General features: G+C 39.2%; 1 protein-coding gene across 5 annotated transcripts in view; it reads left to right on the top strand.

The window, feature by feature from the left end:
- The window catches only part of LOC133534473 (protein nubbin-like), a 79,097-nt gene that overhangs the window by 50,787 nt on the left and 13,234 nt on the right, over window positions 1–15,076 (top strand). The window lies entirely within an intron of this gene.

The raw sequence follows: 15,076 nt of genomic DNA, 5'->3' as shown, positions 1-15,076 counted from the left end.
CACTTTTACCACATCAATACTACACATTTTCCCACCCTAATCACTCCATTACAAAACTTTTAGCACATGTTTATCATACTTTTACCACACGGTTACTACACTTTTACCACAACCTTTACCACACCCATACCACACCTTTAACCTTTAATCACTTTTACCACACATTTACTACACTTCCACTTCAGTCTGCCTTTTATTTATTCCCAAAATAAACCTCCGCCTCCTTTTCACCCCTAAAGGGATGGCTAATTGGCCGAAAATTAATTCTCTATAAAAACTTCAACCCCCCTACTTACACCCTTTAAGGGGTGATTAATGTAAGAACGCACGAAAGAATTGATAACTGACGTTACTGTCTCGTGGAATTACCCCCCTTTGTCCTTCCCGGAACTCAAACTATCTCTTTACCAAATTTCAACTAAATCGGGTCAGCGGTTTAAGCGTGAAGAAGCAACACAGACAGACAGACACACTTTCGCATTTATAATATTAGTATGAAAGTATCCCATTATACTATACTATCTACATATTTTTATCCAGCGCTTTTTTATTCACAATCTTGTGCATAGCTAAAGTTACTTCATTTTTATGGTTCCGTAGCCAAATGGAAAAAACGGAACCCTTATGGATTCGTCATGTCGGTCTGTCTGTCCGTCCGTATGTCACAGCCACTTTTTTCCGAAACTTATAAGAACTATACTGTTGAAACTTGGTAAGTAGATGTATTCTGTGAACCGCATTAAGATTTTCATGCAAAAAAAAAAAAACAAAAAAAAATTTGGGGGCCCATACTTAGAACTGAAACTCAATTTTTTTTCATCAAACCCATACGTGTGGGATATCTATGGATAGGTCTTCAAAAATGATATTGAAGACTCTAATATATTTTTTTTATAAATTGCATAGTTTGCGCAAGAGACACTTCCAAAGTGATAAAAAGTGCCCCCCCCCCCCCCCCCCTGTAACTTCCAAAATAAGAGAATGATAAGACTAAAAAAAATATTTGATGTTCATTACCATGCAAACTTCCACCGAAAATTTGTTTGAATGAAATCTAGTAAGTAGTTTTTTTAATACGTCATAAATGGTACGGAACCCTTCATGGGCGAGTCCGACTCGCACTTGGTCGCTTTTTTCAACATAGCAATAACGAACATTTATGTCGGTGGCGTAGGCGACTCAGTGTCAATAGTACATCAAATTGCTCTTGCAAATATGCAGCTCGACGCATCAGCGTAATTCGGTTAAGTGCAGGAATGCAGCGTCCTGCGAATTGACGAGGTGGAGATCGGGCGATAGTGTCGCGCGTCACACTCTGGCGCCCTTGCCTGTGCATTCCAAATTCAGTTTTTAGATGATCGTTATAAAGTCCAGTTTACGTTACGTGGAGATGCGTGCGTAATTCCAATTAGCCAGTGATAGCATCCTCACTGCGGTGTCGCCGCCGCCGCGACACTCCGCTGCGCCCGCGCGCTCGGCGCGGTGACGCGACAGTTTCCGCCAGTCTTTATATTCATTCAACTTTGATTGATGTTTAGGCATATTTTTTTATGACTATTGAAATATGAAATATTGATTAAAATAATCCAACAATTGTGCATTCGATGCTTCCGTTTATGAGTGAGACAAAAGCTAATACTCTCTCCGTTTTGTTCTATCGGCAGCGGAGGAAACATGATCGGTTCTAGGACAATAAGACTTGTCGGGGATGCGCAGCTGTGGTTGTGTTTAGAACCGACAATAACGGTTTTCCTTTCGAGACCATCTTATTTATTATTTTCATAATATTGTTATACAATTTTCCCATATTTTTGTAATGAATATTTTTTGTACAATTACTTTTTATATGTTAATTGTTAGGTATGTTTGTGTGAATCTTTTTGTCTCAATTCTTTCATCATTTGTTTATATTGATTATGTAAACATAAAAATAGTAACTCAAATTGGATATCTCATACCTACCTAGATACAATCTGTCTACAGAATTTGTAGACAGTTTATTTGATTATTTGAAGACAGGTATTGGGATTATTCCCAAGGCTTTTTGATAAATTTGAGTAAGCGAGTGACCTCACTTGAAATCCACAATTGATGCTTGTTTGCCATTATTTAAAATTGGATTGTACCTGTTAAATAATTAACGCTTTAGTTCTATTCAAATATACAACTGGATTTGGAAAATTGTCGTGTTTATATAGATCACTTATATTTTAAAAAGGAGTTGCTTTTTAATATTTCCGCAAAACAGTGAAAAAATTAGTTAAGGTACACATGGGGCAATAAAATAAAATACACCTACTGCTAGCGACTGAAGAACGACTGCGGGGTCAAATAACGGTAACGCTTCATATATGATGTTTTTTGCAATTCCTGTATAAATAAATACACCGTAAGATTGAAAAAAAATTTGGGACTTATTTATATAAATACTAGGAAAGGTTCATATGGAATCGAGCCCATCATACCCCTACCAATATCCTATATACACAACCAACTAGACCTACATCACAGACAACTGCACAATAAATACTGGAATGAAATGACACATGCAGGCAAACCAAGGATATTTTACCGGAACTGAACTACAAGCTCACCAAAATACTACTAAAAATACCTAGACACCAACTACATAAAATAGTAGGATTAATTACAGGACATAACACACTAAACAAACACCTACACAATATGGGTAAAACAGACAACCCCATATGCAGAGCGTGCATGGAAGAAGAGGAATATCAACTGTTTGATATTTTAAGGCTTTATTTTCTGGCCAGATTCTGTCATGAATCTTATTTTGGCTTATCAAATTATTCTACTTGTCCCAACAAATAACCTAACAGATTGTGTGATAAAAGTGAGAAGCTTCCAACACCTTTTCAATTTCGTCTATAATCAGAAGAATTTTCCTGCTCCAATTGGCACTGAGCGGTCGACGCCTCAAATAAGTTAATTTGGGCAGCACTTGAGCCATAGGTGGTCAAGCTTTGTGCCCGGTAGGCGAGGACAACCTCGTTACGGAATATGCACTTCAATCTGCGAACCCTCCTTCCTCCGTCACCAGCCCGTCCGAGACGAGATGTTGATGGATTATTTGTGAAGAGCCTTTCAACTCGTTCGGGCGTTAAAACGGAGGCAATCCCTCCTCCGCCGCTGCGGCCTGTGTTTACCTAATCAGTTTATTGGCCCCCGCACCGCCCCGTGCCTCCAGCTACGTAAAATTTATTTCCGCAGCAGCCCCGGCCCGTAGCCCCGCGGCTTGTCTCGCTCGGCCCTCGCCTCGGGAACCCTTCTGCCTCCTGCGCGCTGTACGACACGACCAAACACTGATATTACATTTATTGAAAAAAAAAAAACTAAAACTCCTGAGAAAACTTCCTCGCAAGCTGTGCGTTGCTTTTACATTTTTTACCCCAAAAAAGTGTGTCAGAGGGGTGCTCAGGGTGCCCGGGGTGCGGAGAGAGAGGACAGGTCGCAGAAAACAGTTTTTTAGCGAAAATACGAAGGAGCGATACAATGGGTGACCCACTTCCCGCCGTGGGAAGGAATAACGACCGCTTCTACGTTAAAACTCACGAATTTGTGCAATAAAAAATGCATTACCCCATATTTTTTAAATTCGCGGAGAATAAAAAGCATCGCGGCTTTGTGCGTGGAAGAAGGGTGAGATTTATGTCGGAAATAACGGTTTTCGCAAAAAAACTCAGCTGCGACAAACACAGGCGCGCCTACTGACACACATTGAGCTATTATTTCAGACTTACATCGTACAATGGCTTATCACCGCGAACATTCCTGAAGAGCGCGACGCAACTCTTGCAGTCCCCGGCCTCTGCAACGGCCGCTGCGACGGTTAACGGTTTCTTAAAAAAATCTTCTAAAAAATAGCGACATTATGACGTGGTTACTAGTTACATTGGCTATACCCTATATAATGTAAATCAAAATATTCAAATACACCATCTTGATCATAAACAGTAAACTTAGGTTTTTACATACATAGGCAGGTATTTTAACATTAACAAACCGATATAAATTCCATTACATACAGTAGATACTACATAACTTAGTCTACACTAGTCAAGAAGAAGAAATAACATAAAAATTGAATTAATGTTATCTTTACTCCTAAAATAATTACCTAAATACCTAAGTAAGGGACAATCAATAACAGAGTTACTGAAAATTATATTTAGCGGTACGAACTAAATAAAATAAAACTGTTAAAATATGCTTGCATATATTTGAGACAATATTTTTTTGCCTCATTTAAAGTCGACTAACTTTAGCATCAATTTATGACGTGTTAAAAACATTCTTCAGTTTTTAGCACTTAGTTTCACTCATGAGTTTTATAATTAGTTGTCTTTTGAATGACTTGAAATTTGCAAGATCATATCAGCGAGCGGCGCGAGTAATTACGGGTATCACTCGTGTTAATGGGGTCTGAATGGCAGTGTTTGCGACTAGAGCGGAAGTGGTTATTGGCATACCCACATAGTCTTATCCATACGGCAGAGCTCGCACGCACTTCATCGGGTATCGTATTTTGTAAGCATTCACGCGCCAATTTGTCAATTTTTGTTCTGCGCAAGATACGGTGTCCCGGCAAATGGAGGGGGTGATTAATGGTACACCATTTGAATCCGCGTTTACCGTAAAAAATGCATATTTCCGATCCCGCATTCATACCCGTTTTTTATTCAAACGGTTAGTTTAAAATATGTTTTTGTTCGACGTTAGCGTGAGATACTTACTCGACACGGTTGATCCGAATTTTTTAACTATAATAATAGTTTTTCTTCTGAATGCGTTAACGGATGTAAATGAGACACTGCGCAAATTGAATGAAGTGATTATTACCTTTATCAGTTCACTAAAAGCATTCGTGAAAATATTTAGGTTAGAACTGTGACTTATTTGTTGTGTGAGTGGCGCAGTGCAATATGTAAATAAGGGAACGGGTTGCGCTGTGATTGTGCGCGTCGCGAGCGGAGGAGGAGGAGGCGTATGCAAACGAGGCGAGGCGGGGCCTGTCCTCCCCTCCCCGCGCCACCTCGTGCGCTCACCTGCGTGTTCTACAACGAACAATCTGTTCCGCGCGAGATGAAAAGTGAAACCCCGAGGGGCACAGTGCAAGGGTTGCTGCGCACACGCACTGTGCCCCCCGCGCATCGCGCACCCCTCCGTCGCCCGACAACCCTTCCCGCACGTGCCCCGCCGGTACCTAGCTAGCGCGCGCTATGTATGACGCAAGCTCCACGACAATGGAACTGATTCACTTTCGAGCAAAGATTATTATTATAGGTAGATGAACTGATAATGGTGTAGCACGCGATGCATGCATATGTAACCGGTGCCAAAATTTAACTGCATTTTATCGTAGCAACAATAGGTCATTGAAAATAAGAAAACTAAGTACATATAGTTGTCTATTTATCATCCATCTTCAGACAAGAGGAGGATTCCATAACCAGTTTGACACATTGTATATTCGTGTTCGTACTTCAATCAGCATTGTCAATAACACTAATCACGATTGATCATCTTGCGGAACTCTTATAAAAAATGAAGTTCCGCGTAATCGGTATCACAAATGACAAACTCTTACCACAGTAATGTGTATAACTGAATGTGAATAAGTTTTTCGGATAATATCTTACTGTGCGATTAATACGGGAACATTTTATCTTTTATAAAGGATTTCCTTATTGTAAAACGTTTTCTTTACAAGTCGGAAGTTTGTAAGAATTTTAAATGTATTTCCTAAATCCCCGCGAAATGGCGACGTCATTGAAATAGTTTAGGTTGCGGAATGCCACGAGGGCAGCGGAGCGCGAGAGTTTGTTTAAAGCGCATCGCGGGGCCGGAGGGCAGCGCAGGGCGGCCCTCGCCGGAGGGCGCGCTTTGATGTCGCCGTCAGCAGCTTAACGCTCCGCTAAACGCTTTTCATCTATTCATTCCGGGCCTGTAGCCGAAAGTGAACCTAGCTTGTTTAAGTACATACAAGCAGCTATTACTAACGTATATATCATGTATGTATAAACTTTATTGTACATAGAAATAAAAACACGAAAAACACAGAATTAATTAAATACAACAAAGGCGAACTTATCCCTGTATGGGATCTCTTCCAGTTATCCTTTGAGGAAATGAGTAGAACAGAAGTAACGATGAATGAATGACAAACACAAAAAAAGTGTACAATCCCTGAAATTAATGAAATGCAAGTTTTGAATACACATTGATACAAATATACATATAGATAGAAAAATAACCATAAAATAATGCAAACATATATAAACATAACATAAATAAAAATAAATAAATATTCAATATATATTATATTTTTATATTATATTCAATATATAATATATTTACAATGTATAATATATGAATTCGAATCAGAAAAGTAAAGGAAATTAAAAAAGTAGAAGTACGAACTAGTAAGTCGTAAGCAAAGTATCGGAAAGCCACAATTTTTAAGCCTCTCCTTAAGTGATGCTACAGATTGGGACTGTCTCACGGACACCGGAATCTCGTTCCATAACTTAACGGCGTGGACAGTAAAGGATTGTGAGAGAAATATTGGCGCTTGATCGAAGGCGATGACCACTGCCAGCAGCTAAATAACTAAATCTTTTGGAAAGGTAAGGTGACGAAGCAGGATTGAATAGAACATTGAAAAGCAATGACAGGACATGCACATCTCGACGATGACGAATCGGAAGCCAGCCAAGCTGAGATCGATCATCATCATAAGATACTAGATATATTTAAGTTACAAGTCCTTCTACAAAAATTAACTCACCCACGACAGTCGTATTTAATCCTTATTTAAGATTAAACCGTTTCTTTTTTTTATACTACGTCGGTGGCAAACAAGCATACGGCCCGCCTGATGGTAAGGAGTATCCGTAGCCTATGTACGCCTGCAACTCCAGAGGAGTTACATGCGCGTTGCCGACCCTAACCCCCTCCCGCCCTTCGTTGAGCTCTCGCAACCTTACTCACCGGCACGAACACAACACTATGAGTAGAGTCTAGTGTTATTTGGCTGCGGTTTTCTGTAAGATGGAGGTACTTCCCCAGTTGGGCTCTGCTCTATATCTGAAATGGCATCCGCTGTGCTGTGCCCTACCAGTCCTACCACACAAAGCGAGATGACATTCACAATGCCCATACCTCTCTTGTGGACGTAGTTTAAGGACGTACCCGGATCCAAAAAATGCACACAATCTTACACTTTTGTGACACAATATCCCATTGCCCTAGCCGGAAATGGGATATTGTGTTTACGAAAGTAAGGCAGATATAAAATGCTTAAATAACGATTGCTTGGTGTGCATGATACAGATCAGCAACAAACCAGTAAAAGTGAAATTACCAATACTAAGTGTTCAATCAAGGAATGAGCCCGTTTAAAAGCAACCGTCCTATTTATTCGCTATGTGCACGACTGTCACGCAACCTAGCAACCGCAAATGTATTAGGGGAAAACGTCAATTCACTACATCTTATAAAACTACTCCGAAACTAATAAATACTAAACGGATTTTCATACGACTTTCAATCAATATCAATAGAGTGATTCTTGAGGAAGGTTTAAGTATATAACTGTTTAAGGTTTTATATAAATTGGTTGAAATATAACGATTTTGTCGGAAAAAAATCACGCTGGCTAGGAGCTTTAATCGAAAACGCTGCCTAATCCATTTGAGTTATAACAACACAATGTATGGTGGGGTTGTCTCTATTTCATGGGTCTACAAAAAAGTCCGCGATGTCTATCTTTTAAGGATAACTTACTATACCAATTCTTAACTTTAAAAAAAGATCACATGATTATGTGGCATTTGCAAAGCTATTTACATGGATACTTTATTAATAATTATCAAATTAAATACGTTACTTATATATATTATGAAGCATTTTATACAGATTACAATGGTCCCTTACACTACACCATATAATTTAAATGAATATTTCAATAGTAATCGTAAATTAAGATCGTATTAAGTTCTATTTAGAGCCATATAACTTATACGAAATGTTAAAGACGCTATCCTTGGTTAGTTCCAATTTTCACCACCGCATGCGCTGCGATCGCTTTACTTACCCCCACCATACACTTCGCACGTTTCCAATATGGATGCATTTTGTGAACGCTTTTTTAGATATATTTGTTTGTTAAATTCAAACCACCCTCCTTCCTATCCATGGGGTATGGTTTAAAATAAATTTGTATACCTACATTTCTAATAAGTACTTCGGTGACAATATATGGATTTTATAATATAATTACATGTTTGAGATCAGTAGTAAAAACTGTTGTAACAGTGCGTGTGTTAAAACTACCTTTTCGCAAGAAACTGGCTCTTTTTTTTTACTTTTTGTTTAATGACATGTTGATAGTTTCTAACATTCCATAATTACGTTACATTAAACCAAAAATATTAACTTACTATTAAGATAAAAGGTTTTACCTTTCGTCTAATTTTGAAGCCGAAAGATTTTAATTAGTAGATAAGTAAATGAGTAATTTACTTTCCATGAATTAGAAATCAATGCAATCAAGACAAAATGTGACAACTGGTGAAATTTCCGGCGTATAACCCGCGCCCTTTGTAAGTACCTCCTGCAGCGGCTCGCAAAAAACCCTGAATGGTGTAAATTGAGCCGCACAATGCCCCGCGTAGCCCGGTGTCCTTCCAATGTTACTGCAAGAGTTGACATTCTATGCAAGCAACTGAATACTATTAATAGGTACTAATAGATTTGCAAAGTGTTATAAATTATTAATTAATCGATCATTTGATATCGTACGACTGAAAGTATAAGGATGCTTACCAAAACTCGGCCGGATTTTAATATCCCATTCTAGCCGCGTCGGTTATGTTATCGCAATGCGGCCATATGACAACGCTTTTTGATAGTGGCCGTCCTAATTCGTCGTCGTGTGATGCGTTGCGCATTCTTTGTGTGAAGTGCGTGGCCGCAATAGTTCATAAATAATTGATGAGCGAGCCGAACTAGTTATTGAGATGATGGTAATGCGTGGAGCCATTACTTCTGAAATATGACTATCAGTGGCGACCATTAAACGTGATTAAAGCAATTTATAATGTTTATTCGGCCGCTCGAGGCCCGCATGCGGCACGCGCCGCCCCCGCGACCCCAGATCAAACGCTTAAATAAAATAGAGTTAACAGCAGCCAAAGGGTTGACGCGTGCCTTCCCCCCGCGGCCCGCACTTTGGCAGCTGCGCGCGCGCCGTTGTGACGCAGCCTTTATTTTTTGTTCCGAGTTCGATTTCAGTATCGCATTATCGGCGCGACATCGGCACTGAGTGCTATTTGATTATGTCTCCCCGTCCCACCCCCGTACCAATTCCACATGCATCCTTTCTCTAACGAAAGTGACATTGTTATGCCAAATGTTTAAGATACACAATAGCAAAGGTGGCATTTCAAATAATTTATCTAAATATGAATGTAACTACCATCCACAAAGCTAAAATATTCTGAAAGTAGCATAAATAATCGAAATAACGGGACGGTAACTGCAAATTACTACCCAACCACAGCGAGGACAAGAAAGGAATGTAATTTTTACTTAATTTCTACTTAGCGTCTGTAACGAATTTGTGGAAAGAGAATCGTACAATGTATTGATTCCCTTGAATTCATGACTATTCTCTTTCCGCATATACTCTACGTATATAAGCAATACAATAGATAGTTCCTGCTTTTAAATATGCGCAGTTTTAATCTTACCTAAGTAGATCAAGTAGGTATTTTTGTTGTTGTTCTACCCAATACACAAAAGTAATATAGTTTACTAAAAGACAGAAGCACATTCTATTGACGACATGATAAAGGAGGAGACTCATTAGTGAATCTGCTTATAACTGCCAAAAAATGCAAATGTTTTGAAAGCTCCTACATAACCATGGGTATATAGAGTAGCCAAGGAAACGTAATCTTTACGTAGTCTTTACGCGTTCCCGAGTTAAAAGGTCTTAACAGACAGACAGCTGGACCGGACGGCCGAGTGGACGGACGGACAAGTGATCCTATAAGGCTACGTACGCACTAAGCGGCTAGCCGCGTGCGGACAGCCGCATGACGGTTAAGAATGTATGAAACCGCAACCATAAATACTGAACGCACTAAGCGGTCCGCCGCAACCGCACGCGGCTGGCCGCATAGTGCGTATGGGGCCTAAGGGTTCCGTTTTTACAAGCTTTAATTTTTTCATTTTGAGGTACCGAACCATAAAAATAACATCACCAAGAGTTTTTTGTAGTAAAAAGAAGTTGTTCTGGTTATGAGTTTTGAATTTAACATACAGACACAAGCTAATATTATGCCAAACGATGAGCGAATCCTAAAAAATTTAATCCACACAACAAGACTGCAAACAAATTTATGAATACAAGGGTAACTAAAAAATTTAGAGAACTTTAATATTGAGCATATGGCATAGTTAAGTGTTATAAGTGTTGCAATGTTGCATTGCACTATTGTCGCATTCACAAGTTATTATACCTAGGTAAATAGCTATCTTATTGTGACTATAAGCTTTAAAGGAATTAAATTTGGACTAATGTCGTTTCCCTCCCCTCCCCGTTCCCCACAGCACAAACAATCAGCGCGTGTTTGCCGCCGGTGTGTACACTCATACTCTGATTACGGCCGCCCCCGGCCGGACTGCGGACCGCGTCTGGAGACCGCCGCCTGATTGCCTCGCAATGTCACCTCCGGCCACTCCACCCACACTTCAAATTCCACTCCTTTTTCAGTTTACCATAATTACGTTAGCTAGCGATTACTTTAAGCTAAGTATTCTGAAAAATTCTCAGTACCTATTTTTTCTTTATTAGATCTATAGGGTCCAATTTCTGTTTTTTTAAAAAGTCGCCATGTGCGTCAAACTAGTTAGCACCCTTCCCTTCCGCGTTAATTAATCGCGTCACCGATATCATCGCGGGCCGCGCGTAAATCACAACCCTTTTACCCCTCGCGACCTACGCCCTGCGGGTTTGCATACCGGTGAAGGGTTGCCCAATCGCGACACTGATTTCCATACGACCTGCGCCCCGCCATGCTCTGGTGACGCCCCGCGATCTACATATGCATAGACGTATGCATAGAAAGGGGCGCTACTTTACATACATTTACATAGTTTAAAGTCGCGCCTGCGTGCGGGAATAGCCCTATGTACCTATACGTACATCGTGGGTTGCAAAGCATTGTATTGCGTAATGAAAATTGTACAATATTTTTTGTTTTTGCGTTTTATTCAGTAATTGATTCATGAAAACAAAGAATATTAATTCAGAATTCACAAAACTATGCATGACAATTGAGAAATATTCTAATCTTGCGTAGTTTTTATATGATTCAATGTCGGGTATAGAAAACAAAACCACAAACCAAAACGATAGTCCATGTTTTAAATTGAAAACTACTAAAACATTTTTAAGAAATTTCGCACCCGAGTGCAGCCCTCCCTTTCAATCTTATTAATACGAATTGCCCTCCGCTAATACACAATTGAACTGAATAATCTATGATCTGCTCCCTGCCCCCTCGCCCTCACCCCCGCTGCCGTCTGCCGGTCCGTCTGTCCGCGATAGCATTGTGGAGCACATAAACAGGCGCGATAATGGACCCTCCAACCCATTTCCCAAGAAATTCTAAAACTCAATGGAAATTCCATTTGGTATTCCGCGTGCGAGGGGCCCCCACTAACTAATTTCGGAAAATCTGTTAGCGATTCACTATGAATACGCTCTTTGTGGGCGTCTTGTGCTGACATAATATTTTATTCTTAACAGAAAAACATTTAATTTATCCCGAGCAATCTATTTAGAATACAAAGTACAAGAGATACGTAGGTGATGACTTAATTTCGATATCCATTCTCCTTAATTTGGGTCGTGTTTAGTTTTGGGTATATTTCCAAAAGCATTGCTTGCTTCATATTGTATTAGCTTTAGGTATGTAAAGTTTTTTTTTACGAGTATGTGAAGAGGCGAATGCGGTCAGAGGTTTAATAAATATGTATCTAATCGCCAACGCAACGTATAGCTAATTCGCGGGTCATCCATTGTTCTGTGTCAGGTGCCCATGCCTACTAATACTATACGTGTGTAATGTGCATGTGTGCAGCTGCAGTGGCTATTGATTAGCGCCGCATCTCGCAATCAGCGCCTCCAGCCCCTGCACCCCGCACCCCGCACCCTTTCCCTACACCGCGCGACAACACTGTTCGAGTTTCCTTCATTATCGGCTGGTCGGAGCTACTGAACGACTCATTATATTTTTCAGTGGCTGTACATATGTCTGACTGCTGTAAGATAACTGTGTAACTCAGTTACAAATGAATATGTGTAATAAGTAATACTAAGCACTAAAGAAATTGAAACACTATGCTAATTTCATTTATACCTACAAAATAACGTAAATATGAGACGGATAAATAGAGCATAAATGGAATGCTATCATTAATTTTTTTAGGCATTCTCTGCCATAAAATACGCCGCTACTTATTAATTTTATTATTTGGGAAAGTTTGGAACTGAAAATTATTGGTAGTGCATTTACAAGTATTATAATATCATTTTAGATTTCTAAAAATCAAACGGTCGAAAGATATAAATAACGCTATTTATTTAAAAGCAAATGGCGATTGGACTATTTTTTCCCCTAAATTCACATTAGATTTTGAATTAATCTCAACTAAAAATCACATTAAGTTTGGCACGAGTCATAAAAGTCATAAATCATCTATATTAAATGTCGCGGCTGATGCGTAATTTCACGGGCAGCCTGCGCGCGGGCAACCCTTTCTCGGGGATGCAAATGATCGGGCAAGATGGCGGCCGAGCTGCCGATAATCTCGCGGGTTAAATAGGGCGCGGCATGTGGCGCGGGTCCCAAGCGGAGTTGCAGGTTTAGCTAACACTGTTTTGTGTCACAATTAGATAAAAACTTTTTAAACATTTTACATAGTAAGTATCTTATATAACCCATAGGTACCTAATTATGTAGTACTTATTTACCATATATTTTAGATTCTAAGACAAAGTACTACAGTGCCTTATAGGCTTAATTTAAAGCAATCACCATTAACTATGTAACTAAATATAGAGTATTTTTCATTGTGTTCTTGCTGCCTAATACTTCTTTGTCTATTGTTTTAAATTCAACACGGGCTTGACATACTTTTTAAATGACGTTTTTACTAAAGCTAAAAGCTGCGACAAAAAAAGTATAAAATCAGCCGCTATTTTTGCTGCCATTTTAGCCAAGATTATAAATACTCGTACGAATTGAGATGAAACAATTTCATTATTTGTTGCCTCGTTGGTATTAGCACAATCAGAATAGAACAAACCTCGAAATTTGTGGGACAGTCCTGAAATTTGGTATGTATGTAAATTAAAAGCCCCCTTTTCATGTACACACCATTTGACATTTGGGGACCTCGAGGAATCGCAGCCATCTTGGAAAATTTGTACCATCCTGGAGAAATTCTCGTTTTACTCTAAATATATGTTCTCTATGAAAATCTGGTGTAATATAAAACATTAAAGCTTATTAAATCCTACACAAAAAAAGTCCGAGATATCTTTGCGAAAAAATACATCTTGTTATAGAAAATACTTGCTAACTCTAGATTCAGTGCTTTTACACGTTCAGGGGACATTCTCTTAATAGGAAACTCGGAATAATATGAATTCCACTTTTGTCTGTACATTTGTATATGATGTACCCTAATATCAATATTTTACTCGAGTGCGACTTCACCAGAGAGTAGGGTTATGGGTTTAAATACTGATGATTCAGAACATTCTGTAGCGTAGAATACTGGCCGGATTAGTATGATAACAGAACTTTTATATAAAAAAAAAACGCAACAAACATGACTAGGTAGTATCTTAAAAGTAGTCAACAAGCGCGCACATAATGGTGTGCCAAATTGAAAGTAATTGAACTAATTTTACGGTTTACACTTACGTGTTTTTAGTGACATGTCAAATTTAGTTTAATGTTAGTATGTCTCACGACAGTTCAAATTCAAATTATAATTGTTATAAAATAACGTAGTAATAATCAATAATATATGACGATAGAAGAATAAAACCACCCACTTGTTGAAAACAATTCCAAGCTAATACATTAATAATGAAGAGTGTTGAATCACAGCGGTCGGTTCAGCGCCCCCGCACAAATATGATGCACTTTTTTATGACCCCGTGTAAACAGCGCATTTGTGACCCCCTCCCCTCGGGGGTGACCCCGCGGACACGCAATAAGGTGTGCAAATATAGAAATCAGCGTCCGCTCTAGCCGCCCTCAACGAGCTACGGCAAATGGCTACGTTGCGTTGACCGTCCGCTACGACGCTACGCCGTAGTAGCATTCCTACCTGAACAAGCTTTTACGTTTAATTATGATTTAGCTTAAAATTAATACAGAGTGACGCACAATATATTTATGTCAGTGGTATAATTTGTATACTCGAAACGGGTCATGATAGTATTTAATTAATATGTTTTTGTTTGCCTTCAAAATTTTAAAGCTACCCATAGTTGCATCAATAATATTATGATAAAAATCCAAATTTTTATGTGGCAAGGCATGACATTGCACATTTTTATTATATTACATACATATGCTTCTTTCTAATCTGTAATGCTAATGATTCATAATACGCGAGCAGCTTGAGAACCCTTTCGGGTCAATTCGAATGTTAGTTACTCAATACAGATCGAATAATTAAATCGAATTGGCCCGATTGTTGTATACCTAACTAAAGTGCAATTCGAATGCAAGAACGAGAGTCGCTAAATTCGACTTAAGTATCTGCTGAACTCAGTCGTACGTCTCTGTTGCTCAAAATTAACAAATCCAAGAACATTCGGGAGCTCATTAAAAGCTTGTTCTACCACAACCATGCGCGAGAGCAGCCGCCGAGTTTTTTCCTCCTGACTCGAACCCGATATCGGAATTCGCGCATCGCCGCAACCCGCCGTCTCCCCTTTCACAAAAAAATTAAACAGCTT

The sequence above is a fragment of the Cydia pomonella genome, chromosome 2, assembly GCF_033807575.1.
Source record: "Cydia pomonella isolate Wapato2018A chromosome 2, ilCydPomo1, whole genome shotgun sequence".
Classification (NCBI taxonomy): Eukaryota; Metazoa; Arthropoda; class Insecta; order Lepidoptera; family Tortricidae; genus Cydia; species Cydia pomonella.
Note: the sequence above shows the minus strand (reverse complement) of the source record. Positions and strands in the feature narration are given on the sequence as shown.